This window comes from Coffea arabica, chromosome 4e (genome assembly GCF_036785885.1).
Source record: "Coffea arabica cultivar ET-39 chromosome 4e, Coffea Arabica ET-39 HiFi, whole genome shotgun sequence".
Lineage (NCBI taxonomy): Eukaryota > Viridiplantae > Streptophyta > Magnoliopsida > Gentianales > Rubiaceae > Coffea > Coffea arabica.
In genome coordinates, this window is record NC_092317.1 from 41417426 (window position 1) to 41444420 (window position 26995).

Consider the following 26995-nt stretch of genomic DNA (forward strand, 5'->3'; position numbering starts at 1 on the left):
CCCTTCCTCTTAGCTTCGCAACGGTACCTCATGCACCTTGATCCGATATTCCTATCCTAACTTTTGATCAAAACGGTTTGAGATGGCAGATTTGGCCATTTCCGTTTGCCGTTCCGCGCGCGCGTGCGCCCATTTTGCCGTTTCCGCACTTGCATGTGCCGATTTTGCCATTTTGCTTGTTTTGGGCATGTTAGTGGCCGTTTGTAATAATATGTGATACAATCTTCTATTTCAGACAGTGGTGAGTTAGGCGGAGCCGGTGGGGCCCACTACTAGCGAACACGCGCGAAGTGATTTTGCTCTTGTACCACTTTTGTATTTTCAGTAAGTATTCAGGCCGCTCTTGTGTGTTAGTTGCTTATGTGTTTCGATATGTATGAAGAGGGTTCCTAGGCGAGGGTGTACTTTATCGCACTCGACCTAAACCCTAACTTGCGCACATATTTGTACATGGCTTGTGTATATGAACAATTTTGGAATTAAAACCCTTGAGCTTGTGGCTCGGGGTGACTTTTGAATAATTTTGTGAAGTTTGTGAGTTTGGGGCCCGATCGCAATACCTAGATGGACTATTCGAGCCGGTTAGGGCTTGGTCGAAGTCAGTCCAACCTGGATTGAGGTCACCAAGTTTGTGAATCCAGTTCACCGAGCATGTGGACCAAGTTTGTGACCCGAGCTTGTGAACCAAGCTCAATTTCGTTCGCTCGAGCAAGTTTGTGAGGTGTCTGGCCAGAGAGGGTGATAAGGTGTATGGTGGGAGAACAAGTGGAGTTCTCGGACCATTATTTGTGGTCGACGGAGTGTCGGCAGGAGATCATACATGGCACATGAATTGGCTTTGGAGCCACCCGTATCCTTATTATGTGATGTTATTTTTCTGCTTTTGCTTTACTCTTACTGTGTAATTGTTAATATGTGAGATTTACGTTTTTGCCCCTGTTTACTTGCTAAGCATATAGCTTACCCTTTTCTTTTGTTTTCCTTAGCAGGGGCCGACGCGGGGACTTTTGACACATATACTAGTATAGTTAGGTTTGTTTGTAATTGTCGGATAGTTAGGATGTTTGTTTTTGTTTTGGTGGTTTGTATAAGAACCCTCCTTAGGGTCTACCTTCTGATGGTTGTTATTATAATGTATTAAAGTGGTTTGACTCGATACTTTTGAAGATGTAAATAGAATTTTTGGCGGTTGTATCTATTATAAATAGTTCTCTTTTGGTTTAATATAATTTTGTTAGCTTTGTGTTTTGAGTCCTGGCGCGAGCTAGGCAGGCGTCCCGCCGATACCCTAGGGTTCGCCATTGGGAGAAGCGGGGGCGTCACAGGAAGGACAGCGAAAGACAACTGATTTATTGTTTAGTAATGAACATCAGTTTCTTCATCAACTCCCTCTTTTGATTATGAACTTATCACTTTCTCCCCTTTTGCACTTGAAGATTCGAGGTTCTGGATTTTAACCCCAGATAGAGGTTGCTCAAACTCATCTCTCACATTGTGCCTTTTGATGTAAAACTTGGCATCAGCGATATATGCTTCCGCTTCAGTGAAGGGATTATCATTGGCCTTCACACTTCTTGCCATCCCATTTCGGCAATACTTGAAACATTGATGAAGAGTTGAAGGTATGACTCCAGTTTCATGAATCCAGGGCCTTCTCAATAGCACATTATATGTGATTTTAACATCTATCACGTACAACAGTGCTCTGAACGATATGTCATCAATGACTATCTCCAAATGTAATGATCCAAGAGCTCTTTGCCCTCCTTAATTGAAACCTTGAATCATGAGTCGGCTATTGGAGAGTTCATTAATAGGAATGCCAAATTCCTTCAGAGTTTTTAAAGGAATAATATTGACTGCAGAGCCTCCATCTACCAAAATTCTATTCACCTTTTGCTCCTTTGCATAACTAGTCACAAACAAAGGACGATTATGTGGTGTTGAACCAAGTAATAAGTCTTCACTAATGAAAGTAATACTTGTGACATTTACTTTTTCATTGCCGATAGGCGCATGAGTTATCTCACAGGGAGATTCGCGAGTATTATCCTTTTGTTCTTCAATATGGTCTACTCGCATTGTGTGACTTACGACCACATCAACATCAAAGAATTCTTTTGGCATAAATTCTTTTAGAGTGACAAGAGTTCGCGACTTTTGCTTGAAGACTTGACTTCCTTGAAGATTACGGTAATCATTGCTTTTCTTTATGTCCTTCTCTTTCCCTTTCCAGGCCACCTTACTTCTTGTTAAGGCCTTGTTCGCCCTATTAGATGGACAAGTTTTTTGCCTCCTTCTTCGCGTGACTAGAGTCCATCCTTTATCATTCACATCAGGTTGTAAGGCCTTTCCATCTTCATATGTGTGTTCTGAAAAGTTGAAGGAGCAAGTTCTTGTTCGACTTTTACGGGATCAAATGATCCAAATTGAATTGTTGACAATACAGGTACAGTGAGCTTTTCAACTTTCTTGGCAATCTTTTTGACATCCATGGATTGCAGGGAATCAATGGACGTTTGGTTCACGCTAGCCTTGTCTTCTTCAAGAAGAATTTTTCCTTGTCTCGCCAATTCCATTACTTTATCTTTGAAGACAAAGCATTTTTGAATGGGATGCCCAACCAAGCGGTGGTACTTACAATAATTTGGATCATTAGTGTTCCTGGTCTCTTCAGGTCGTTTCATCTCAGGAAGCGTGATCAAATTTATACTCAACAGATCGTCAAATATACCAGGGACATCAGAATCAAGAAAAGGGTATTTCTTATCTTGCATCTCCTTGAGAGTCGGTTTCCTCTTTCCTTGCTCTTGATATGTATTGACTTTCCTGTCTTCTCTCCTGGTAGTTTTGGAACAATCTTAAAAGGTGTTATACTTGTAGCCATAGCCTCCTTCCTTTCATTTTTGGTTGGTGACTTGCCCCCTTTCCTCACTTCTTGTCTCTCCTTGGCCTTGTGAGAGTCAGAAACTGGTGATTCTTGTCCAGCAAGATTAATTTTCAACTTGTGGGCTTTTGTGGATAATTCTTATGTTGCACACCTTGCAAGATGTATCTGAGTCCCTAGTACATACCTTGAATATACATCTCAATCGTGGAAGATTTAGAAATTCAATCTTTGCAATTTAAACTCAAATTCCACCAACGATTGATAAAATCAATGACAGGTTCATTCTTCCATTGACGTGTATTAGAGAGCTCAGTCATGTTTTTTTTTTTTTTTTTAAACCATAACTTTTATTACCCTTGAAAACCACCGTTTCCACATAGACAAAAAACTAACCTACGTGAGCCTCCTACCGGACCCTACAAAGCCGTACCGAAGGAAATGAAAGCTTATCCAACCGCAACGCGGCCCGGGCCTTCCGAGGGAGGACTTCCGGCGAGGTGAAGATGGCCTCTGTGTGCGGCTGAGAGGATGCCAAGGCATCCACTACTGTGTTCGCTTCTCGAAAGATGTGCACCACCGAGACCCCCATTTGCCCCGTTAGCCACTGAATCCGACGAAGAAGGTTGACCAATGGCCAACGCGCCGAACCGCCCGCTGCCACCATACGTCCCAACGCGTTTGAGTCCACCTCTGCCACAAAGTGTGTGATGTGAGAGCTCAGTCATGTTGACAATTCTCTTTATGCTATAGAAATGACTAAGAAATTCATGTTCTAACTGCTCTCAACTGTCAATGGTTCTAGACTCCAGATCTGTATACCAATCAAATGCATTACCCTTCAACGATCGAACAAATTGCTTAACGAGCAAGTCACCATCAGTGCCAGCATTGTTACAGGTTTAAACGAAGTGTGCAACATGTTGCTTAGGGTTGCCCTTGCCATCAAATTGTTGAAATTTTAGAGGTTGATATCCCACAGGCATTTTCAAACTTTCCACTCTAGCGGTGTAAGGTTTGGTGTAACCACTATATGACTTGGCACTTCCACCAATCTTATCCTTGATTGTGTCTTTGATGAACTCCTTCAGATTACCAACATGAATGGTGCTATCAGGGGAGATTGAAAATTCCTTCATGGCTTGCGACTTCGTATCCTCTTTCTCCTTTGATGATGAGTCACCTTCATCTTGCACCTTGGATTTTTGCTTGGACATGTTGAGGCTATTCTCGCCGATATTTTCGACCATAGCCATTAATTTGACTATTTTGGCATCTTGACCTTTCGCATGCACTACTAGTCCTTCAACAATTTTGGTTAGATTCGAAATTTGATCTTCCACAGTTGTGGTGTAGGTCATCATGACGGGCATCACCACAGAGGCAGCCGAATCACTTGAGCTATCAATGGATTCATCATGGGCTCCTTTCTTGTTGGGAAGCATCTCGAGGTTTGTTTCTTCAGTCACAACGTTCGCCTTTAGCCTTCTCTGCTAACTTTTTGGCCTTGCTTCTTGTCAGAGGTGCAGTATACTGCATCTCTTGAGTTGTTGAGACATCGGCAACTAAGCCTTCAAGAGAAAAGTTCACCTTCTTGAATTCCATTGAATTTTGAAACTGGTAAGTTGTTGGAAGAAAAGATATGAGAGGCAGAGATGGTCCTATCGAGCGTGCCAGAAATTTGTATGCACAAATCTTGTTGCCTAAAATAAAAGACAAAAAAACTTGCACAAATATCAAATTTATTGAATTAAATAATAAGTGAGTTACAATCTCTGAAAGTTCTTGAATCGAAAAATTTAATCCTCTGATTCTTTTCTTCAAATGAGTTCAATCGAAGGGTCCAAAAGACTTATTCTTTGATCGAAAGAGTGTTTCCTACAATTTTGGCGTAGAAAACAATTGATTTGATGATGACGTCGAACACTTGGAACTCTTAAGTCTTCAACACCAATGGCAGGAGAATTTATTTGCTTTGATTTGGACTTGGATTTGAGGAAGAAAGCTCTTGGGAGAATTTGACAGAGTTTCTCCGAAAGTTAGAGATTTTTCTATCTCTTGTCTTGAGGGAAAACCTCTATTTATAGCCAAAATATGTAGGCTAGGTCTTCATGAAAAATCCTTTGGAACCTTCCTGCATTTTTGGGAAACTTGTAGCTCAAGAAACCCATTTAACTTGGGCTTAAATAGTGGCCAACCATAGTCCATTGTGAATTAATAAATCAGTTAATTCACTTCAATTTAAATGGACAGTACAGATTTAATTTGATTTAATAACCCATATAATATCGGCCCAATTTGCCAGTCCAAAGCATAATGGACTTCTATAATTTAATTTAATTTAATCAAGATGAATTTAATAAATCTCGACTAAATAAAATAAATAAAATTTCTTTGTCTACAGTCATGTCTTTTGGAAACATACTTCTTACTAAATTGGCACCTTTTAAATGAATGGACACTTAAGAATTGTATCATTAGACACAACCCCTAAATAAAACCATTTAGTTAAGACGAAGTATTAAAACGAAATTAATTAAGATCCAAGTGCCAATCTTTTGATCATTAAATTATATTCTAATTCAATAGTCAACATGACAAATAAATGTGCAATTTTGAAGTTTCCCTCCAAAATTTTTCACCATCCAAATTTATTTGAATAGGTATGAAATTGACTATAAATCTCTTCCATCCTTCACATGCTTTCAATGTGGGATTCATTGGTAACTATTTCCTACAAGAAGATCATGAATATCAGACCATACACAATCAGCACCAACTGAACTTGAAGCCAAAGCATCTTGTGTCGAATTAACCTCTCAGTAGACATGACGAATTCCTATCACTACTGAAGAAAGCCAAAAATGTATCTACTTTAGAATATTGCTAATCAGCCACTTAGCAAGAGCATTTGACTGAACCAAATACACCAAAACAGTTAAATCAATCTCCACATAAATCCATTTATAACCGCGCTGATGACATTTCTTTAAACCATAAAGAAGCGAAAGACCCTCTGCCAATAAAACATTAGAGTCACCAAACTATTTATAAAAGGCACACATTAATTTTCCATTCGCATCCCTCAACAAAACCTCTATCATCGACTACACTAACATCTGTATTAAGCTTATGAAAACCAAGAGGAGGCTCCCAATCAACAGCAAGACCTCGGACCTTTTGCTTAACTCTAGCAGCATATTTAAACCATTTACACCCCAAATCACCAACAAAATCACCCTTCTTAAATGTACCAGCCACACCCAAATTATCTAGAAAAAAGCTCAACCTGATACACAACAGACCGAGCATCAAAGAAAATCCCCTCAAACCTGGCAGCATTACATTCTTTCCACAGAAACTAGCAAATAAGCGAAGGCAACAAAATACTAATATGATCTGGAGCCCCCGACAGAACCGATAAAAACCATAAACATATCATTGAAGAAACATTCACACGCATAATGTCCAAAATACCAAACATATTCACAAATCGCTATCAAAGTTCTGTAGCAACTGGTCCTGTAAGAAAAACATGTGCCAAAGTTTCTTGGCCATTAGCACCGCATACACGTTTTGATGGTAAAACAACCCCTCTCCTATGCAAGATTGTATCTAGCGGCAAGAGACCACGTACCAATCTCCATATAAAAGGGAACCCTTGAGCAGCATAATACAACTCCATATTCTATCATCTACCAAGGACTTATTATATTTCTTTCTTAAACCCTCCTAAGCGGATGAAATTAAAATATCCCTAGAAGAAGATAAAGACCATACCAAAGCATCCTCCTAGTCAGGAAATAATTGCATTTGAAGCAATAACATTTACCCATCGAGCAGGTAAATACTGATTAACCAGTTCCAAATTTCATGCTCCATTAGAATAAAAATCCACAACTAGAATCTTTTTTTATGTAATTTTCACCATAATTTGCAAGAAAAAGCTTGTATCATGTCATCAAAAGAGCGAACACCAATACGCTCTTTATCTGTTGGAAAACAGATATTCTCCCAAACTTCCAATGCAACCTATGGGCCTTAGTATTACTATCCCAAAGAAAACAATTGCACACATAACCAAGCATAACTAATACAGCCTTTGGAGGAGATAGTACCTACAACCAATACAATGAAATTGATGACAAAAGTTGTTGAAGTAAAATAATCTTACTCCCATAGATAATAGTTTGGAACTCCAATGGTGCAACCTACTTCTTAACTTGGCAAGAAGAGCATCAAACAACATCACCATTGACCTACCCTTATATAACGAAATCCCAAGATAGACAAAAAGAAAATCTTGTTGTCTAAAACCCAAGACCAAATGAACCAGAGCTATCTGATCCGAAGATGCACCAGAAGATAGCACAAAAACGTTGCAATAAACAACTACTGCAACTTTGGAATAGACATTGGTTTCCTTTTCTCCAGCTTGCGGTCTCTCTTGCAATTGAAAATTACCTGAGGCTAGTAGCTTCGAAAACTATACTCATCACATTGCTATAGTTAGCCTTTGCAACTTCTAAATGAGACCCTGAGTTTCTTCTTTTTTTCAGTTGGTATAAGTTCAATATAAACAACCAAGAATTGCTCAAAGTTGCTCAATTCAAAGCTCAATAACTTCCAGCATTTTCAAAAAAAAAATGCAAATGGCATGCTTCGCCCCTTTTAGGCAATCCTCGACATTCACTGGTACTTAATTCTGATTCTTGTAGATTCTTGATAACTTGTTTGTTGAATCAAAATTCACTCGGATTGCACGGTCACCGTGGTGAAGTAAACTGGAATTTTGTTTGTTGAAAACTCACTTGTTTGCTGCAGACCATTTCACCTTCCTATGATTGTTGCAATGACACATATGTATATCTATTTATCAAGATTCATATTTAGGACATTAGTTTTCACATTTATTTAATGTAACTCTAATAGTGAGTTACTAGTATCATAATTAGCCTAAAAAAAATCTCTCAAAATTTAGTAGAAATTTTATGGTAATTAATGTATCTTTATGACACTATTCCAAAATACGGAGTTTTCTCCTTGTGTGCCTTGTAAAAACATTATACAATTTATTTTTAAACTCTTGTAGGTGTACAACATAGTAACTAGAAATTTAAATTTCTTACTGTAGAGAACACTTTACCTCCTACTGTTTCAAAGATAACTTGATGTGTTTATTTGACCAGAAATTTTTTAATTGATTGCTTATCTAAAATAATTTAAATAATTATTTTGAGAAAGCCATCAATTTTACGTATATAGAGATTCAAAACCCATTCTGGAGTCAAAACACTCCCACTTACTTCATGTTCTTCAAGAACTTTAAATCTCCGGTTATAATAATTCTTGAAGTGTGAAAGATACAAAAATCAAAGTTTCTTAGAGTTAACAAGATAGTGTTGTTGTTTTTGTTTCAGCTTCTTTATGTGTAGGTTAATTACTCTCACAAAAACTGAACCAAATACCTTTTCATCTATACCATAATCAAAATAGTGTTTAAATAGCATTGGATGAAATTGTTTAAGTACATACTTCAGTTTCAAGACTTTACTCACAAAATATAAAGATTACCCACATGCTATATCCACAAGTATCTCATTGTGTTGTTAGAGTACACCATTTAAATGTAACATATCAAGCATTGTTTTAGTCATTAACAATGCTACTTAATTAAGGAACTTATGAAATATGCACATGCAAAATAGTTCCCCCTTCATCCCTTCTTTTTTATGTGCCTTTATTTCATTTTTCTATCCCTTAAATCTCAAATTTCCTTTCTCGTTTGAATACTTCTAAAGATATCAAATGTTGATCCTTTAACAAACAAGAAAAGGGCTTCACTCAGTAATGAGATAAACAACTATCTCTTAATCAATCATAGAAGGGTATAAAATAATTCATAAAATTAGTATTATAATAAAATTCTTATGGCATCCGTAATGGTTGAGTAGTCTACTTTATTTATACAGTCTACTTAAAATATCACAATTAATAAATATAAATTTTTTAAAAATTTATAATTTATCAACTCTTCTCTTATGGAGATATATCCCAATCTCCTATGCCAAAATTTAAAGAGTCTCTTAGTGATAAACATACTTATTGCCAATATAATTATTATGGTCAAGTATATTATATTGCTCAATTCAAAGAATGGTACTGAAAACTTTAGAATTAATAATTTTACTATTTTCAAAATCTATCACTAGATACTGAGGTTTAGAAGCATACCCAGTAGCACTTAATTTGAAAATAGAAATTCTAAAGTAATAAGAACATAATGTTTAGAAAAACAAATTTTCTTGAAATGAGCAGTAATATATCACTTATCTCTATGCAAACATTTTTAGTTCCTATAAGATAAAACTTTTGTTCACTTTTCATATGTTTCTATATAATTAGAAACTTGTTATAGTGGCAACATGAATTGACGAATTTCAATCAATTCACTAAATATATCACAATATACAATACTCAACAATTGAGATTTTCTTTTGAGTTATTTTTTCTTTCTCAAGGCAAAGTATCAAATACTATTCTCGTACAAAAAACATTGGTCTTTATTATTGTGTCAAAACAAGTTTCATCAATATTTAAGTGTCGTATGTATTTAAATATGCAGTCCTCCAACATTGGTCTTGCATTTCTACTTTGATGAAACTTAAGTGTCATATATATTTCTCTTATTTCTTAACATCTTTATTCTCCCTAATACACATGGTTAAAACAACTTATTAACCATATATTTTTATGCATGTTATAAAAGATTTGAATGGCTAAAAAATTCTTTGTGAGAGAATCAAGAATAAAATGCTACAGGATAACTCAATCTCAATTCAATGGGACTTCAGTTGATGATATAGTAAAATTCTTATCTTTAAAAAATGAGTTAAAATACACTTCAATATTTAAGTGTCACAAAAGAAAACTTTTTGATGGAATTAGTTAAAACTTGCAACAATTTCTTTATGACTTTCGTGCAAGATTTAACTATAAAATAATTAGGATTTGAACCCTACTTTATATGAATATGAGAAAGGGTGAGCAAAATATTAAATTGCTCCTGATTTTTGTGCTTAACTTCTATATTAACAAATATATCTAAATTATGAGAATAGTTTATTCATTCTCATAAAAAGATTTATAATTTTCATAAATCAGAGAATTAGCTCTCTTGACTCACATTAGGGTTTAGGGTTTCCAAGGTTTTCCCCTTCCTTGCAATTTGGGCTGCTGGAATAGCGGCTCTGGGGCCGTCAGACTAGCCCCTCTACGGGTTTAGCCGGCTGCAAAATCTTTTGCAGAGGTTGCGGCCTCCTCCTCTTCTCAACAAGGTGTGGCGGTGCTACCAGAGATAGGAGAACTTTCCTCATACAGGGGTGAACCAGCGTTAAAGATATCTAAACAAGAGATTGAGAGATTGGCTGAGCCGCATCAAAATATGTTAGTGGGGAAATGTTCTTTCACCTGCCTCCAATGGATGTGATCCGCAAGTTCTTTGTTTTGGTTGGGCTTAAGGGAGATGTTTCTATAGGCCTCTTTGATGATAATCACTCCTTCATTCGATTGACCCAAGAAGAAGATTACATGAGGTTGTTTGTTTGCTGCACTTGGTACATACATAGTTCGCCAATGGTGATTTCCAAATGGACTCCAGACTTCAAACCTAGCCATGAAGTGTCCATCGTACCTGTTTGGGTTTTATTTCCACGGTTGCCGCTACACTTTTATAATGTCAACTATGTAATGAAACTGGCCAAACTGCTGGGTAGACCTCTAAAGGTTGATTCGGCAACAATTAGACATAAGTGACCTTTTCTCGCTGGTGGAATTCGATGTAACACGCCAGCCTGTGAGACGGATTTGGATTGGATATGACTCCTTAGGATACTGGTAGCAAGTAGAATATGAAGAATCGCCGAACTTCTGTAGGTATTGCGAATGAGTAGGGCATTTAGAGCACGACTGTTTCAATAAGAATCCTAATTTGCAGCCAAAAATCTGAAGCGTAATCGCAACCAAAGCTAACATTGCTCAACAAGCGGGGGAATTAGCTAGTGTAGGTATGGAAGCTGCAGGCAAATAAAGGCAAACTACAAGCTTGCAAGGTTAGTGAGGAATATATAGATCAAGATAAGCAACATAAACCTGTAGACTTGTGCGAAAATCAGAAGTGTGGCAATCACCCCATAGGGAGCCTTTGGTGAATCATCGAGATCAAAGGAACTTGTTGGTAGTTAGGCAACGAGATCAATTTTTGGGGGAACAGCAGTTGTGGCCGAGGGCTATTGGGATAAAGTTTCAAGAGCGAAGGTCAGGTTCTGGTGACGTTGTTGAGGAGTAGCAGCAGCGTGTGGTGGAACCAGAAAATCGAAAGGTAGGAATCTCTTTATCAAATCAATTTGTGACACTAGAGGTGGTTGATCAAGATGGGAATACGTAGGAGACAAGGCTATAGGCTGATTCTGGATGAAATGCAAGCAGAAATAAGGTACAAGAGGGGCGATCTGAAGCTAATGTTGGGGATACGAAATAGTAGCAGCAGGGGGTGGAGCCATGAAATAGCAAGATAGTTGCGTCGACTATGTTTGTAAAATAAGAAGAGGACGGGGATATGCACGTCGACAGACTACATGCTATCTCTGTACTAACTTCCTCCTCTCGATGTCATGCGAAGAGTGGGCATGGTAGACGCAAATTAGCAGATCATGGGAGCAATGGGGTTGTTTCAATCAACCAATTAAAGGATTTCCAAGCTGGATTGGAGAATAGATTAAAAGAGATGCATCTCTATGAGAGTGAGTATCTTTGTTCAGCTTTAATCGATGCTAAAGACATCCAATTGTTAAATAATCTGGCAAAGAAAGGACAACCACCAAACTATAACAAAAACTACTGGAGCTTAAGTCAAGAATCATATCTTCCTATGGTTTAAATGATTCAGTCAGTCAATTTCTTAGTATGGAATATACAGGGCATATCTCACAGAGATTCGCAACTCCATTTGAAGAGGCTATGTGTCCAACTTCAAATTCGATTACTGGTTTTGATTGAGCCTATGATGGATAGTTCACAAATTGTGAATATCAGGATGCTATTAGGATTTGGCAACGCAAATTTTTATTTGAAGGGGAAAATCTGGATTTTTTGATTTAATGAAATGGGCATTGAGCCGATAGAGCATGAGGAACAGTTGGTTCATATGCATATTAATTTCCATTCGGGCCATTCCTTTTGGTTTTCTGCGGTTTATGCTTTGTGCACGCATGTTGGGAGACGGAGTCTGTGGCATGCTCTACAGCTTCTTCGGCCAAACAGGGCATGGATGGTTGGAGAAGACTTCAATATAATCTCCTCAGTAGACGAACGTGTAGGAGCGAATCCTCCTAATATTAGGAATATGGAGGAATTCAATGATACTTTATTTGCGTGTAATCTTTCTGCGGTGGAGTTTGGTGGATTACCTTTCACCTAGACCAATAGTTCGATGTGGCAATGGCTAGACAGAATTCTAGTCAATGGTGTGGGGGGTGAGTTGTTTGACATTACTAGGGTATCACACCTCATGCGTGGGAGATCGGACCATGCACTTGTTGATCTTGATCCCTATCTTTTGATGACTACAAAACAAATGGATGTTACTAATGTTTCTTAAAAGATCTATTCAGTTATGAAGCAAATTAGTTCCAAAGATCAAGTACAATTGAAAGATGACAAAGTATGCTGAAACTGTCGGACGCTCAAGAAGTCAGGATCGGACGTCCGATAATCATTGCACAACTTCGGACGCATGCTTCGGACGTCCGATAGAATCCTTCGAAGTCGACGAAACTATCGGACGCTGAATATGTCTCTACCGGACGTCCGATAGAAACAAGATAATTTCTCAAATCTGTTTATTTGCTGTCGGACGCACAAAGAGCTTGCACCGGACGTCCGAAAGAATTGAAGAAAATCTCTGAAACTCACTGCCTGCTGTCGGACGCATAAAACAGGGCTATCGGACGTCCGACACTCCAACGGCTAGTTGACTCTTCAGCTACTTTCTATCCGTTGGAAGCTTTAATGAGGCTCTTTCTTGGTTCTATATAAATAGTGATTGGTCAGATACTTCAAACAACTTTTGCACACTAAAGATACAAAAGATCTAGAGTGATTTTAGTGAGAAAATACTCATCAAAGAAGATTTGTAGTCTTAGTTGTGTGAGGTTCATTGTAAGCTTTTCATTTGTGACTGAATCTTTCATGAGTGTAGCTCTGTGAGGGTTGTCCTGAGGGATAGTAAAACGTCCTGGCTTGACCGAGTGGTGTTCGGGGCAAGGAGGAGGTGAACCTTCCTTGTACATTTTGCCACAATGTACAAGTTTGCCACAAAGCTTGAGAAGGTGAGAAGGTGTTTGAGGGAGTGAAACCATGATGTTTTTGGCAACATATTTACCCGTGTAAAGGAGGCTGAGATAGAATGCCAATTGAGGGAGGTGGAATATGATTCAATGAGGAATAAAGGGTCCAGAATGCGGCTACATGAAGCTAGAGCAAAATACAACAAGGAGCTCGCATTAGAGTGTGGCTATTGGAAACAGAAAGCGGCTATCTGATGGCTCAAAGTGGGGGATGCCAGTACAAAATACTTTCACTCGGTAGTGCGGCAAAGGAGGAGCATGAATTTTATAGCATGAATAAAAACAGATTTGGGGCAGTGGTTGGAAGATGCGGAGAGTATTAAAGCCTCGGCCATTGATTTCTTTGCTGGCCTTTTTGCATCTAATGGACAAGAATTAGGGCATTCGTCCATCCCCTTCAACTTGTCTTCAATGTCGGAATTGGACAATGATCTATTGGAAAGGTTGCCTTCTATCGAAGAGGTAAAGGAGGTTGTTTTTTCATTAAACCTGGATAGTGCTCCGAGGCAGGATAGATTTGTAGTTGGATTCTAACAGCAATGTTGGGAGATTTTTAAAGAAAATTTGGTGGAGGTGGTCACGAAGTTCTTCAAAGGGGCGCAATAACCACAGAGTTTTACTAGTACTTTGATTGTGTTGATGCCAAAAGTGATTGGTGCTACTAGTTGTCTGGACTTCCGATCGATTAACTTATGTAATGTCTATTCAAAAATTATCTCCGAAGTTCTGGCTAACAGAGTTAATGGTTTTCTCTTGTAGCTCATTTTCTAGTGGCAGACAGGGTTTGTTCCTGGTAGGTGTATATATGATAATATGCTAATTGCCCAGGAGCTTGCGTTGGATATGGATAAGACGTTGACTCAACCAAATGTCATGTTGAAGCTAGACATGTTCTAAAGCATGTTCTATCCTCTATACCGATCTATTTGATACAAGTGCTCAATCCTCCAAATGCAGTTCTGGTGAAAATAGGGTGATTGTGCAATGCATTCCTATGGATAAGAATGTGATGGAGCACCGTATTCACTGGATATCTTAGGAAAAGGTGTGTTATCCAATGGAGGAGAGGGGCTGGGTATGCGACACCTAAAGGACGTGATTGCTGCTTTTTCTTGTAAGCTATGGTGGTGACTACAACAAAATAACTTTCTATATGCCTTATTTATGCATGCTAAGTTTATTAGAGGGAACCATCCTTTATTGGTTTCGGTTGAAAGACCTTCTTTACCGTGGAGGTGACTGCTTGAGGTCAGGGATTTTGTTGACAACAGAATGTTGTGATGCTGAGGGAGAAGATTTGTTGATTTTTGGCATGACTATTGGCTTTTGATTCCCCATTAGCGGTGATCGTTTGAAAGTCTGAACATCCACATATGCTTCTTGCTGAATTTTTTGGGGTAAATGGTTGGGACAGGGAGAAGTTAACTAGCATGATTCCAATGGACTTGGTCATCAAGATACTGGAAATACAACTGGATCCTTCCCGAGACGACTCCATGGTATGGACACCATCTCGTAATGGATGTTTCTCCATTAAAACTGCATGGGAGGAATGGAGATAAAGAAGAAATACCTCAATGTTGAATAAGATTATTTGGTGTCCCACTCTCCCTCTTAAAGTGTCATTCTTAGCTTGGCGCTTGATGCATAATTTCATTCTATTGGAGACAGTAATTAGTAAATGAGGAGTGCAGCTGGCATCTAGATGTCATTGTTGTTTCCAGGCCGAAGAAATGGTGAAGCATGTGTTTATGCAAGGCCCAGTAGCTATCTCGGTCTGGGAGCATTTCCGTTGTCAGTTTGGGATGATAGAAGCTATGGCATCAAGCCTATCATCTAGGATAATGTCATGGTATCTCTCAATGTTGATTGGGGTAGCATATCATATCAGGACAATTCTGCATGTAGTCATCTGTTGGGACATCTAGAAGCAGCAAAATCTGGCAGTGTTTCAAGGAAAAGCTTTCTCTCCAGTTAATGTGATTTGGTTAGTGGACAAATTTTTGGAGCAAATCAGTCAGGCCAAGGGATTTTAAGTTTCCCATTTCCGAGAGGACTTTGATTGTATGTGGGCACAGTTTGCCAATCCCCGGTCAGATCCAATAAGTTTGTTCCAGTTGCCTGGGTGAGACCCCCTGTGGGCTCTCTTAAACTCAATACGGATGCGAGTGTTAGGGACGATAGGGCCTCAGGGGGCTGCCTAGTTCGCGATCATGAGGGGAAGCTAATATTTGCCTTCTACAGTGAATTTGGGGAGATGGAGGTCCTTCTAGTGTAGGCTTTTTCACTACGATATGGGCTCCAATTGTGCATGAACAAAGCAATGGGGAAGTTAGAAGTTGAGGTTGACTCTGAAGTGTTGGTTCGTCTAGTCATGACAAACTCTCCAGTTGGGTGGCTATTGTGTAATGTAATTAGGGATATACGTCAGTTGTTGAAAAGTCTTAGGTCTACTGTCACTCATGTCTACTGAGAGGCGAACTCATCAACAGATAAGTTGGCAGGGTTACAAGCTATAAGCACAATCTACTCAAACCTATCACAGCTTCCATTGGTTGTCCAGTGAGCTATTAGGTTAGATGTAATGGGATGGCCAATTATACGCACCTTGTTAAAGTAGCGGTAGTAGTGTGAGAAACAAATCGCCAATGAGAAATCAAGTTTTTTTCACAAGATGTAAGAGAGTAAGGTCTCCCTATTTATTTTTCCACACAAGTTATGGCAATGACCATTTCTAAACTCATTGTAATTTTATTTTTCTTTGTTATTAATAAAATAAAAGGGATGGTGTCCCTCCCCCGTGTACGGGGTTTGTTAAAAAAAATTCTCATAAAAATGCTGATTTAAAACTTGCACCAAAAACAAAAGGAGGATGAATTTAAAAGTCAAGCTACTAAGAACTATAAGATCATTGGAATGAAACAATAAATATAAATTAACAACCAAGAATTATATCATTAAAAAATCTATGAAGTGTCTATCTTAATTTTGAATCAACCTTATATCAATTCAAATAGTAAATTCAAACCTTCCTATGGGCAAAGGTTGTAAAACATATATAGAATTTACTTTTCTTAATCATAAGACTAGTGATCTAAAACAATAATTTAGAGAAATAATTCATACTTGTGGGCATAGAAATATCTCTTAATTTACGTCTAATTTACCATATTATGGCAATTAATCTCACTAAAATAATTACCTTCTTACGGACCAAATAACTATTTTAATGAATTAATTGCAACTTCATGTAGATGCCATTTTTAATTTCTTTAATAACTCAACAATATGTGAAAAAATATAAAATTTCTTCAAATAGCTAATGTACTTAAGATGTTGTGACTACTCCTAAGTATATGACATTATAAGAAAACTTATTAAAAATGTTAACTAGTCAATATGTTGACTAAAAACCCATAATTTCAGTCACCAAACTGTATGAGATGAAAAGCTGTTCGCATCAAATATTTGAGATGCTGTGACCACTCTCAAATATATAATATAAAAATGAAATTCTCAGCATGGCATCTAGTAATTTGTCAGTAGTTGAAAAATTTTATGTTGAAAGAAATTCATTGAATTTTCTTTCTTTTTATTTATTTAATCACTTAATCTTATGCAATTAAAATTCTTCACACCATATGTTTGAGTCTCTGTGGCTACTTCCAAATACACGATGCAAGAAAACTTCTAATGGAAAGTTATAGAAACTAAGTAGTCAACTTGTTGACTAGAAATCCTTGATTTTAATCACTGAACTATATATGATTAAAATTATAACATACCAAATGTCTGAGATACTGTAGCTACTCTCAAAACATAAAGTGTGCTAGACTTTATAATGATAAAAAATAGTCAACTAATTTTTATTTCAACAAAAGAATTTCCTAATTTCCTTTTAACTACCATTTATTTTAATCACTAATCTCTATGTGATTGAATATTGTATGCATCAATTAGTTGAGATGCAAAGAAAAACTTTACAAAGGAAATTTTATGAAATTCGAATGTAGTCAACTATACCAATGTTGACATCAAATATTTAAGTCATAATATGAGATGAGTGACCATAATTGTATATTGCAAATATACTATATTATCGCGCCCCATTTTAAAAAATTAGTTTTAGTAATTTGAAAATTGAGTTTTTGATTTTAGAGAATAAAGAAAATAAAGAAAAAGGGTCTAATATGGGACTTAAAAGTGCGACAATTTGGGTCCAAAATAATAGTCTAAAAAAGGTTTTAAGAAAAAATAAGAGTCGCAACTTGGTATTGAGTTTAGATATACCAATTCACCCAAAAATATATTTTAAATAAATAAAACCCTTTTTAGACGACTCCAAGTTTTTGAAAATAAGAGAAAAGAGTTCGGGAGTCACATTTGAAGAAAGCGAAGGTGAAGATTTGATCTAAGGCATCCTTTCTATCTAGTCAAAACTAGTTGCGAGATTTAGTCAAAAAATTTTCTTAATCTAACCTATAAAACTTATCACATTAGAATGTTTCTATATGGATGCAAATCTAGACCTACGAGTTATCAGAAGGGTTGGAATGTCTCTTCAAAATTTAATCGGTGCAAATCACATTAATTGTGATGTCCAAGAATGATTTCTTGAAAAGATCATGAATATGCAAAAAATGAGACTCGAAGAAAAAAATTATAATATATAAATATACATGACCTAGAAAAGGAGAACGCAACATAACGGATACGGGATGCTAAAATTTGTGACTCAATTTTCCTTTTTATAGAGGAGATACGAGCATGCTAAGGTTAAGAAGCCATATTCGTCCATTTCCCATATTTGAAGACTGACTCTCCTAACCTAATCAAACAAATGGACTAACCTATTTCTATTTTTCTAAATAGAATGTAAGTCTAAATGTTATATTTCGCATACATAAGGATAAGGGAGATCATATATTGAGGAAATATCATACAAGATCAGAAAAGATCCTAAAAATGAAAAAACATATATGAAATGCAATGAATGTCACGCAAAAAATGTGAATCTAGTGCGAAACGGCCTAAAGAGTCTAGTATTGGACTAACCCATTTCTACAAGTTTTCACTAGCGTTGGAATAGTGAGAAAAAGGCGTGAAAGACCACAGCTAGCATTGGACTAGTGTGATGATGTCATGCATTTATTATAAACAAATAATCCGAGGACTCATATTTTTATTCTTATTTTAGCCTATTTTAAAATTATTTACATTGTTGTTACAAAATTTTATTATTTTAGCATGAATTTTACTTAAATTATACTTTTATCGTTTACGCGTCAAATTTTTTGTAAAAGTCACCGGCGCGACTAATTGGATATTTGGAGAATTAATTTTAGACTAGTAAGAAGAAGTATTAGTGGTGCAAGAGGAACTATTTTGGAGGATTAGTATTTAAGTATAGCAAACAAGAAGGAAATTGATGGAGGCTACTCCGCCATCGTCGGATCAAGGGGACAAAATGGTGTGGGCTCCAAGCACCTCGGGGGAGTTTTCTATAGCGTCAGCTTATCAGGTAATGTGACATGGTGATAATATTTCTGGACTCCTTTCGGGTTTATGGCATCGGGTCTTACCACTGAAATTTTCATTTTTTATGGTACGTTTGATGAATGGGAGGCTGCCAGTGATGGATGTACTGCATAAATTCGGTGTGGCCGGCCCGTCTCGTTGTTTTTGCTGTCACTGTCCTTCTCCGTAGACTATAGACCATACTTTTTGTACTGGTGGGGTTGCCAGAATAGTTTGGGATTTCTTTGAAGTGTTGGTTGGCGGGTTTGGTGAAGCTTTCACGGTAAGGCATAAGGTGATTACTTGGTGGTTGAAAGCTGGAAAGAGCCCTTACATTAGGTTGGTATTTCGAATTTTGCCCTCCTTGATTTGTTGGAACTTATGGAAAGCGAGAAATAAGTTTGTCTTTGAAGGCAAGGTATTGACAGTGAAGCACATTTGCGAGTGTATTGTCATTGAGCTTTAAGAGTACTTTGGCATGCACTTTGAAGAGGCTAGCATTCCTTGTTCTTCGTGGCCTCGTTTCTTTGAGGCAGTAGCTAGGTTGAGAATGTCGGTGAATGTGGTGCCGGTTAGATGGAGCAGCCCAGCTCCAGCAGTGGTGAAGTTAAATACAGATGGATGCTCAAGGGGCAACCCTGGGAGGAGTGGAGGGGGAGGTCTGATTAGGGATAGGAATGGGCAGGTCATATTAGCATTTTCCTGTTATTTTGGGGAGATGCCTAATTTGCAAGCGGAAGTGAAAGCACTACTACACGGGGTGCAGTTGGGTATAGCTCGAGGACTGGCCAATGTACACTTGGAGTCTGACTCGTTGGTCCTTGTCCAGATCATTCAGGGAAGAGTCAAGTGTCCGTGGGTTGTGCAGCGGGACGTACAAGAACTGCTGCGGTATAGCCGTCATTACAAAGAGATTTCAAATTGCTTGCGAGAAGCGAATAAACCTGCGGATAGACTATCGAAGCTTGGAGCTGATTCGGGGGAGTCGGTAGTTTACGACTCCTTCGTTGATCTTCCCCGCTTGGTTAGAGGAGACGTTACTTTGGATAGGTGGGGTTGCCCTAGTTTCCGTAGGGGTAGATATAAAGGATAGGTTGGGTTACTTGTTCAGGCATGCTGCGGGTGTTGTCTCCCTCTATGTACTTTCGATTCTTTATAATAATAAAATAAATTGATAAAAAAAAGAGAAGGAAATTGATAGTGCATGACACTATTACACTACTATTCAAAGCTGACTTTCTAACCAAACAAAAGGCTAGCTTTTCTTCTTACCTTTTCAACACAAATCAAAACATCATCTTCCCTCATTCCCTCTCTCTAAGTGGCCGAACCTTGGGAGCTCAAAAGGAGGAAGAAAAGCTTCAACTTTTGCCATTAATCTTGCTCAGAGATTCACACCCAACCCTCAAGATCTTTGGAAATTGATCAAACTAGAGGAAAGTTGATAACTTGTGGTGGTTTCTTGGTGGATTGTTGGTGAATAACTTGTCTCCAACTAGGGTTCAAGAGGCTTGAAGAGGTAACAAGTTCACCTCTTTTGATCTTTAATTTTTACAAGAGTTAGTAATGGTTAGTGGTTGTTTTGCATGGATTTGTAAACCCTAACAAAAAATCTAAGCTAGAGGACTTGAGGAAACCCTTGTTTTCTTACTTTATATCTTAGGTAGTGGTCTTGAAGTGAACTTATAGGTAAAGGACTTGAGAATTCTTGTTTGTTTGGTTGTAATCTTGTGAATTATGGTTTGATATTTGGCTTGGTAGTGGAGAGAAAACTTGAAGAAGTCAAGGGGAGGAGCAGTCTGAATTTCTGCTGTCTTGTTCCCTTGTTTTAATTTCAAATTTTGTTGCTCAAATGGTTGCAAAAATGCTTGTTTGATGTTGTATTGTGTGTGTAAAAATTATCTCTCAAAAATTGTTTCAATTGGTTGGGTAAAACTTGAATTTTGAGAAAAGAAAGAAATCTGGAAAATTTGCCCAGGTCAGCCGACCAGGGTCTCTTTGACTGCACATAAATCTTTGTACAAAAGTTAAAATCGAGTGCTGTTTGTGGCATTTGAAACTAGACACCAAGGGATTTCTAACGGTATAAAATTCCCTTACTAATTCGTTTTGTGTGAGCCGAAGCGAACTGGCAAAGTGGACTGATCTGCTTCTCCTATTTACCGGAGAAAATTATATAGCTACATCTTGTGGCTCAATTTCGTCCCTCTTGTGAAAAGAATTTGAACACGATTTCTTCTGATGATTTATAGAATTTTGAATCTAGTTTTTAACGCCATAAACCATTCCCAATTTGGACTTGTGTAACTTTAGTTATGGCATGATTTTGAAACTATGTCGAAGTTTTATGACTGAAAATCCGCGGAATAGGTTGCAAAAATCAGTTTTCTTAAAACTGTTGTATCTTGCTGTTGGAAAATCTAAATTGAGCTCTGCTTGTTGCCTTTGAAACTTGACTTGAAGTTCTTTCAGTGTTATGAAATTTAGAGGCTAATTCAATTTCAGAGAATTTTGCTGAATTTTGAAACTCTACTGAAAATCAAAACTGTTCCTGCCCTGTTTCAATAAAACAACAAGTTTGAGCTGAGATTTGAATGATTTTTGATTGGAATCAGGGAAAAGTGTCTTCTGGAAAGTTTTAGTACTTTGAATCTAGTTTCCAACGGTATAAAGTTTCCAGTTTTTAGACATACTGAACTTAAGATATGATTTTTCACGTGTTGTCGCGTAAAGTTGGAAATTTCTGGGTTACAACAAAATGAACCTTTTAAGAATTCCCAACTATCTTATGAGATTGATAGTCCATTTCAAACTTGATTTCATGGATGATACAAGTTCTCTTGTGACTTTAAACCTTCATTTTTGAATCTCGATTTTCAATGGATTAAAACTCTTTTGAGGCGCTGTCCTAAGTTCTAAGCAAACAAATTTTCTCCTTGTATGCTAAGTGACATAGGGTATCCGTGAGTGATGGTTGGTTGATATTTCTTTAGGTGTTCAAGAGAATTTCGAAAGGAATCCCGGTGCGGACAACTAAAAGACTTAATTGCTTGCTTGCTTTTGGAAATTGGTGAGTATCAAGTGCATGACTTGTTGTATAATACTTAAACTACTTCTTGTTGAATATGTGAATTGGACTTATCGAGACGAGTGTGTACTTTATCGCACTCGTTCTCTCTTGCTTGACTTGATAATTGACTTGTTCGTACTTGATAATCATACTCGTGCTTTTACATGACTTGGTGTCGATTTGAGAGAAATCTCATCGACTTATACTTGTACTTGTGGGGATGCCTAAAACCCATCCGCTAACCTCGTAACTCGAGCCGGCAAGGGCTTGGTCAAGAAGTTTGGTGAATCATGGGAAATTATAAATGTTAATCTTTTGAGATCTTACTTGGTGTACTCAAGTAGTATTGCCATTTCGTGTGTGTTTGGTTCCAGATCCGAGAGGGTGATATGGTGGATAGAGGAAGTAAGTGGGGTTCTACAGACTTATTACTTACTTGGATGACGGAGTGTCAACACTTGGAAATGTTGGATTAAGACCTTGGCAAAGCAGTGTGGATTTAGCTCCTGAGAACTTCCGTATCCTTTATTGAATGTGTTTTGCTTTCTTTTGTGAGTTACATGAATATTATGTTTGCCCTTGTTTTATAAGTTTTAATGCTCATTGTACTTGCTTGTTTGCCTGTTTTTTGGGCCTCACTGAGCGTTAACTCACCCCCTTAAGTTTGTTTTCCTTTACAGGAACTTGAAGTGGATAGATTTTTGGAGAAGTTGGCTTTGATTGTATTTTGGTCCAATTATGGATGTAAATGAATTAACCGACTTTTGGTGGTTGTATTTTTGAAAAATTTGATGTAACTTTTGGAAATATTATGATGTAGACTTGGATAACTTTTGAAAGAAATGACTTTTCTTATATTAGTTTTCTTATTGGTTGATTAGTTCTAAATTTAAATTTGGTTTGTATCGAGTCTTGGCAAGAGCTAGGCAGGCGGCCCGCCGAAACCCTAGGGTTCGCCCTAAGGAGAAGTGGGATCGTCACAGTTGGTATTAGAGTTTTAGACTTCAAATCTTGTAGTGTATCCTAGGCTTGAAATTTAGGATGCCGGACTGTGGAATTAATTAGAATATTATCTGAACTGGAGAACCTACTGTGTCCTAGTGGTTAAAGAGAACTGGTACTTGAGAGTTTTTTATATGGCATTGGTGGAAACAAAACTGAGGAATTATGTGGTATTATATCGGAAGGAAACACTATACGAGAGATTAGTAGTGAAAGATTGAATGAGATTCGAATTATCTTTATACTTGTAGGAATGAAAGGAATCGGTGCAAATAGTGGTATTAGCTATCAGACATAAGAAACTGAGATTTACTAATTAATTCCACATATGATGGTTTTGAAACTAAACCAAAGAGTTTTCAAAGGAATAAAATATATTTTTCACTTATTTACCTACTGTAAAAATTTTCGTTTTGAAAAAAAAGTTTATCCAAGATTTGAATATGAAATTCTTGATTTTCAAGGAGAGAGCCTATCTTCAAGTGTAAGAACTGAGGGAGATTTGAAAATGTAGAGTGATTGCATCCGAGAACCTGAAGTTAGGGTGATCGAGGAGCAAGTGTACTAATGATTTTGTGAATAGTTCTAGAAGTTCCATAACTGCATTGACTAAAGGGAAAGACAGTTAAGAGATAAAATGGAGAGGCTAAAGTTTGATAAAGTCTAATGGTGAAAGTTAGGACATGAAAGATTTGAGTGCTAGATCTAAGACTGAATAAATTGAAGAGATTGGAATTATGAAGATTGTCGTGGTCTAGGCGAGTAAATCCCTGGTTAAGGTTTCTATTGATGGTGATCCGATTTAAAATTTGATGCATGTCTTGAATGTGTATTGTGCTAGCACTGCAGACATGCTTAATTTCTGATATATTTGGACTTGTTATATGTTTACTTGTACCTGTTGTGATCATATGCATCAATCTTGTGAAATCTGATAATTGTACTTTGAATTATGATTGACTAGTATTGTATCTATGATTACGCGATCATTGCCCTTTTATACCTGTACTACCTTAGGCTTGTGTGAGAAATAGAAACCAGAGAATGGCGTTGAGGATATGGATAGTATAGGAGTACGGTTTAAAGATATATGTTGAACACATTGGTGTCTGATCATGATATGAGTTAATCATTGTTTAGGGTGCGAGGTAACTTGATGATTCACTTTAGTCCATGGGAAGAATGAATGTTAGCAATGATGACTTAGTACTTTATTTACGCTTGAACATAATGGTATGTGTATGAAGATAATCCGGGTTGAATAGTTGTAAACTTTCAATTGTGTTGGTGAAAGACTTTTGTCCTATGATTAGTAGTTAAGGTTCAATGATCCATGAGTAAAGGGAATGTAAATTGGTTCTTTGAGTCTTAGATATAAACTAGATAGGTTATGGGAAGAAATTTAATCTATCTTTTGATAATGGAACCTGTTATACCTAACTTTGGAAAAAAAAACTCAGTATTTCATATTTAAAACCTCATATTCTAGTTTTACCTGCTAAGTTTGACAACAAAAAATTTAGTCTTATGAGCGTCATTCTGAAAATTTTATATCCTTTTCTTAAACTTCAAACATTTTGATTTTTGTTATAAAACTATATTTTCTCTTTGTGGAGAGGAATGAATCCAAGAGTCTTATTATATCTGATGTAAGGTTTGAATTTATCGGAGTAAGTGACTAGGGGACTATGATAAGATATTATTAATTTTAAGGTTTATCTTTGTGATGACCCCACCTCCCACTAGGGCGTACCCTAGGATTTAGCGAGTCGTCTGCCCAACTCTCGCCAGGACTCACTCACGCTTAACTCAAGAAAATAACTTACAACCATAGAAAAGAAATAAAACAACAATTTCAAACTTAACATATACATTGATACTCAAATCCAGTTCCAAGGCTCATACACGTCCAAAAATATCAAAGTGTTTACAATCCAGGTACAATCAACCCTAGTCTAGCACTAGCGCGAGTACAATCGCAAAATCCAAAAACTAGACTACGCTAGGTTGTACGAGTCCCACGCCCTCGCTCGTACCCCCTGTAAGGAAAACAAAACTAATAGAGTAAGCTAAAATTTAGTATGGTTCCAAAGCAACATGCAGACCCAAATAGCAAGTTAACCATGATTTAGATTCCTAAATGTCAAAGTAGTGAGCATATGAAATCAAGAAAATGAGCCAAGCAATGGATATTTAACCTGTCAAGTGAAAGGATACAGCCGCTATTTCAAAATAGCTCCGCCAGTTGACTCTCCGTCAACTTTCAAGAAAAGTAACCAGTCTAGTAGTGCCCCACTTTACGCCAATCCATCCACCATTCAACCCCCTTACCTGGTCCGAACACCACGAGAAACACGCGTGATAATACTCGAGTATACCGATTAGTCGAGGAGGTATCACTCTACTCGACAAAACAAGAGACCCAAGGTTCGTTATCTAATCAACCAGACCTTTGCCGGCTCGACTCGATTAACTAGTTTCGGGGTTTCTGGAATTCCAGAGTGTTCACACATAGACAAGTATATCAAGTCATGTGCACTCAAGGCACAACAACAAGTCGTGCTTAGGACAAGTGCGATAAAGTACACACTTGTCCATTCAAACAAGTCAAATATTGTCTAAGCACATTGGTAAAACATGTAAATGCAAGTATCAAGTACAAACGTGCACTTGGAAGCACTCACTAAAGATCTAATGCTTTTCAAGGTCACACCCAGGCGCAATTCCATGGATGAAGTCCAAATCTGCGATAAAATATTATGTAAGAGTTTAAAATCAACTAAGTTTCGAAACACAGGAGTTTCGTTTCAAGAAAATCAAGTACATGAAACTCGTTTAAGTAGTATTCAAGTTACTTATCAAACTCTAGAAAATTCATGCTCGCTCGTTTAGTTTTGAACAAGAAGTGATTTAGACTTTGGAAGTCGCACTTGGTATCAAAGACCGAAAAAATTGTATTTTGAAAAGGTCGCTACTTTCACTTTTCAAGGGTACAAGTTCCAGTAAAATTTCAGCTTATATACCTTGACGAGAGAAAACTCGAATACCATAGACGATCTAAGTCCAATTCGACCTCAAATCTTCGCTCAAGTCGCGAGTACATATGCCTAACTCTCGAGTGAAAATTTGGGCGGCATACCCTTTGTATTTAGCTATTTTCCAGCCATATATGGCTTTATTTTTTTTCCTTCAAATCAGCCCAAATTCAACATATAAACAAGTTTAACAACATAGCTCCTCAACTAGGCTAATTACTATCCAAAACAATTCAATTTAAGTAACTAATCCATCAAGAACAAAGCTGAAATTCTTCTTGCTAAGCTGAAATTCGATGTTTCAATGTTTAAAAGTAACATTCATGCCTTTAATCACTACCCCAAGTCCATATCCAAATTCATCAACATCAAATACTAGATAAACAACATTAATCTAAGTTGAAAATTGTGAACCCTAGCTGAAAATTCCACCAAACCATCAAAAACTAGGAAATCAACCATAACAAGTCAAGATTAAGAACTTCTATACCAACTTTAACAAGATTAAACAAGAGAAAAGCAAGTTCAAGCCTTATACCTTCCAAAAGCTGCTTGCAAGTGAGAAACAAACCACTATCTTCCCAAAATTTCAGCACACCAAGCCTTCCAAGCACCAAGAGGTAAGTTTAATCGGTTTGGTTTTGTTGATTTCACTCAAACAAACTTGATTCAAGATTGAAGTTGCAAGCTTTCTTCTCTCTTTTTCTTCCTCTCACTCTCGGCCAACAAAAAGGAAATGAAGCAGAAATGAAGCCAATTTAAAGATAAGAAGGAAGGAAATTTGTTCGGTCAAAGTTGGTTGGATTTCCGCTAAGTGTCGCTTCATGGTTAAATCTCAAAATTTCTCTTTTTCCCTCTTTTCTTTTGGTCAAGATTTTCGGTCACCTCAAGGATATTTTAGGGTTGATATTTGTGAAATAAAAGCAAGGAGATTAAGGTAATAAAGTAGTATTCAAGTGGTGTACTCAATCGGTAACAAATGGTGCACGTCGGTTCAAACCAATTTTCCTTAACTCGCGTGTATTAGTATTTAACTTATGATTCACCAATTTATTAATAGCACTTCTAATCACACACT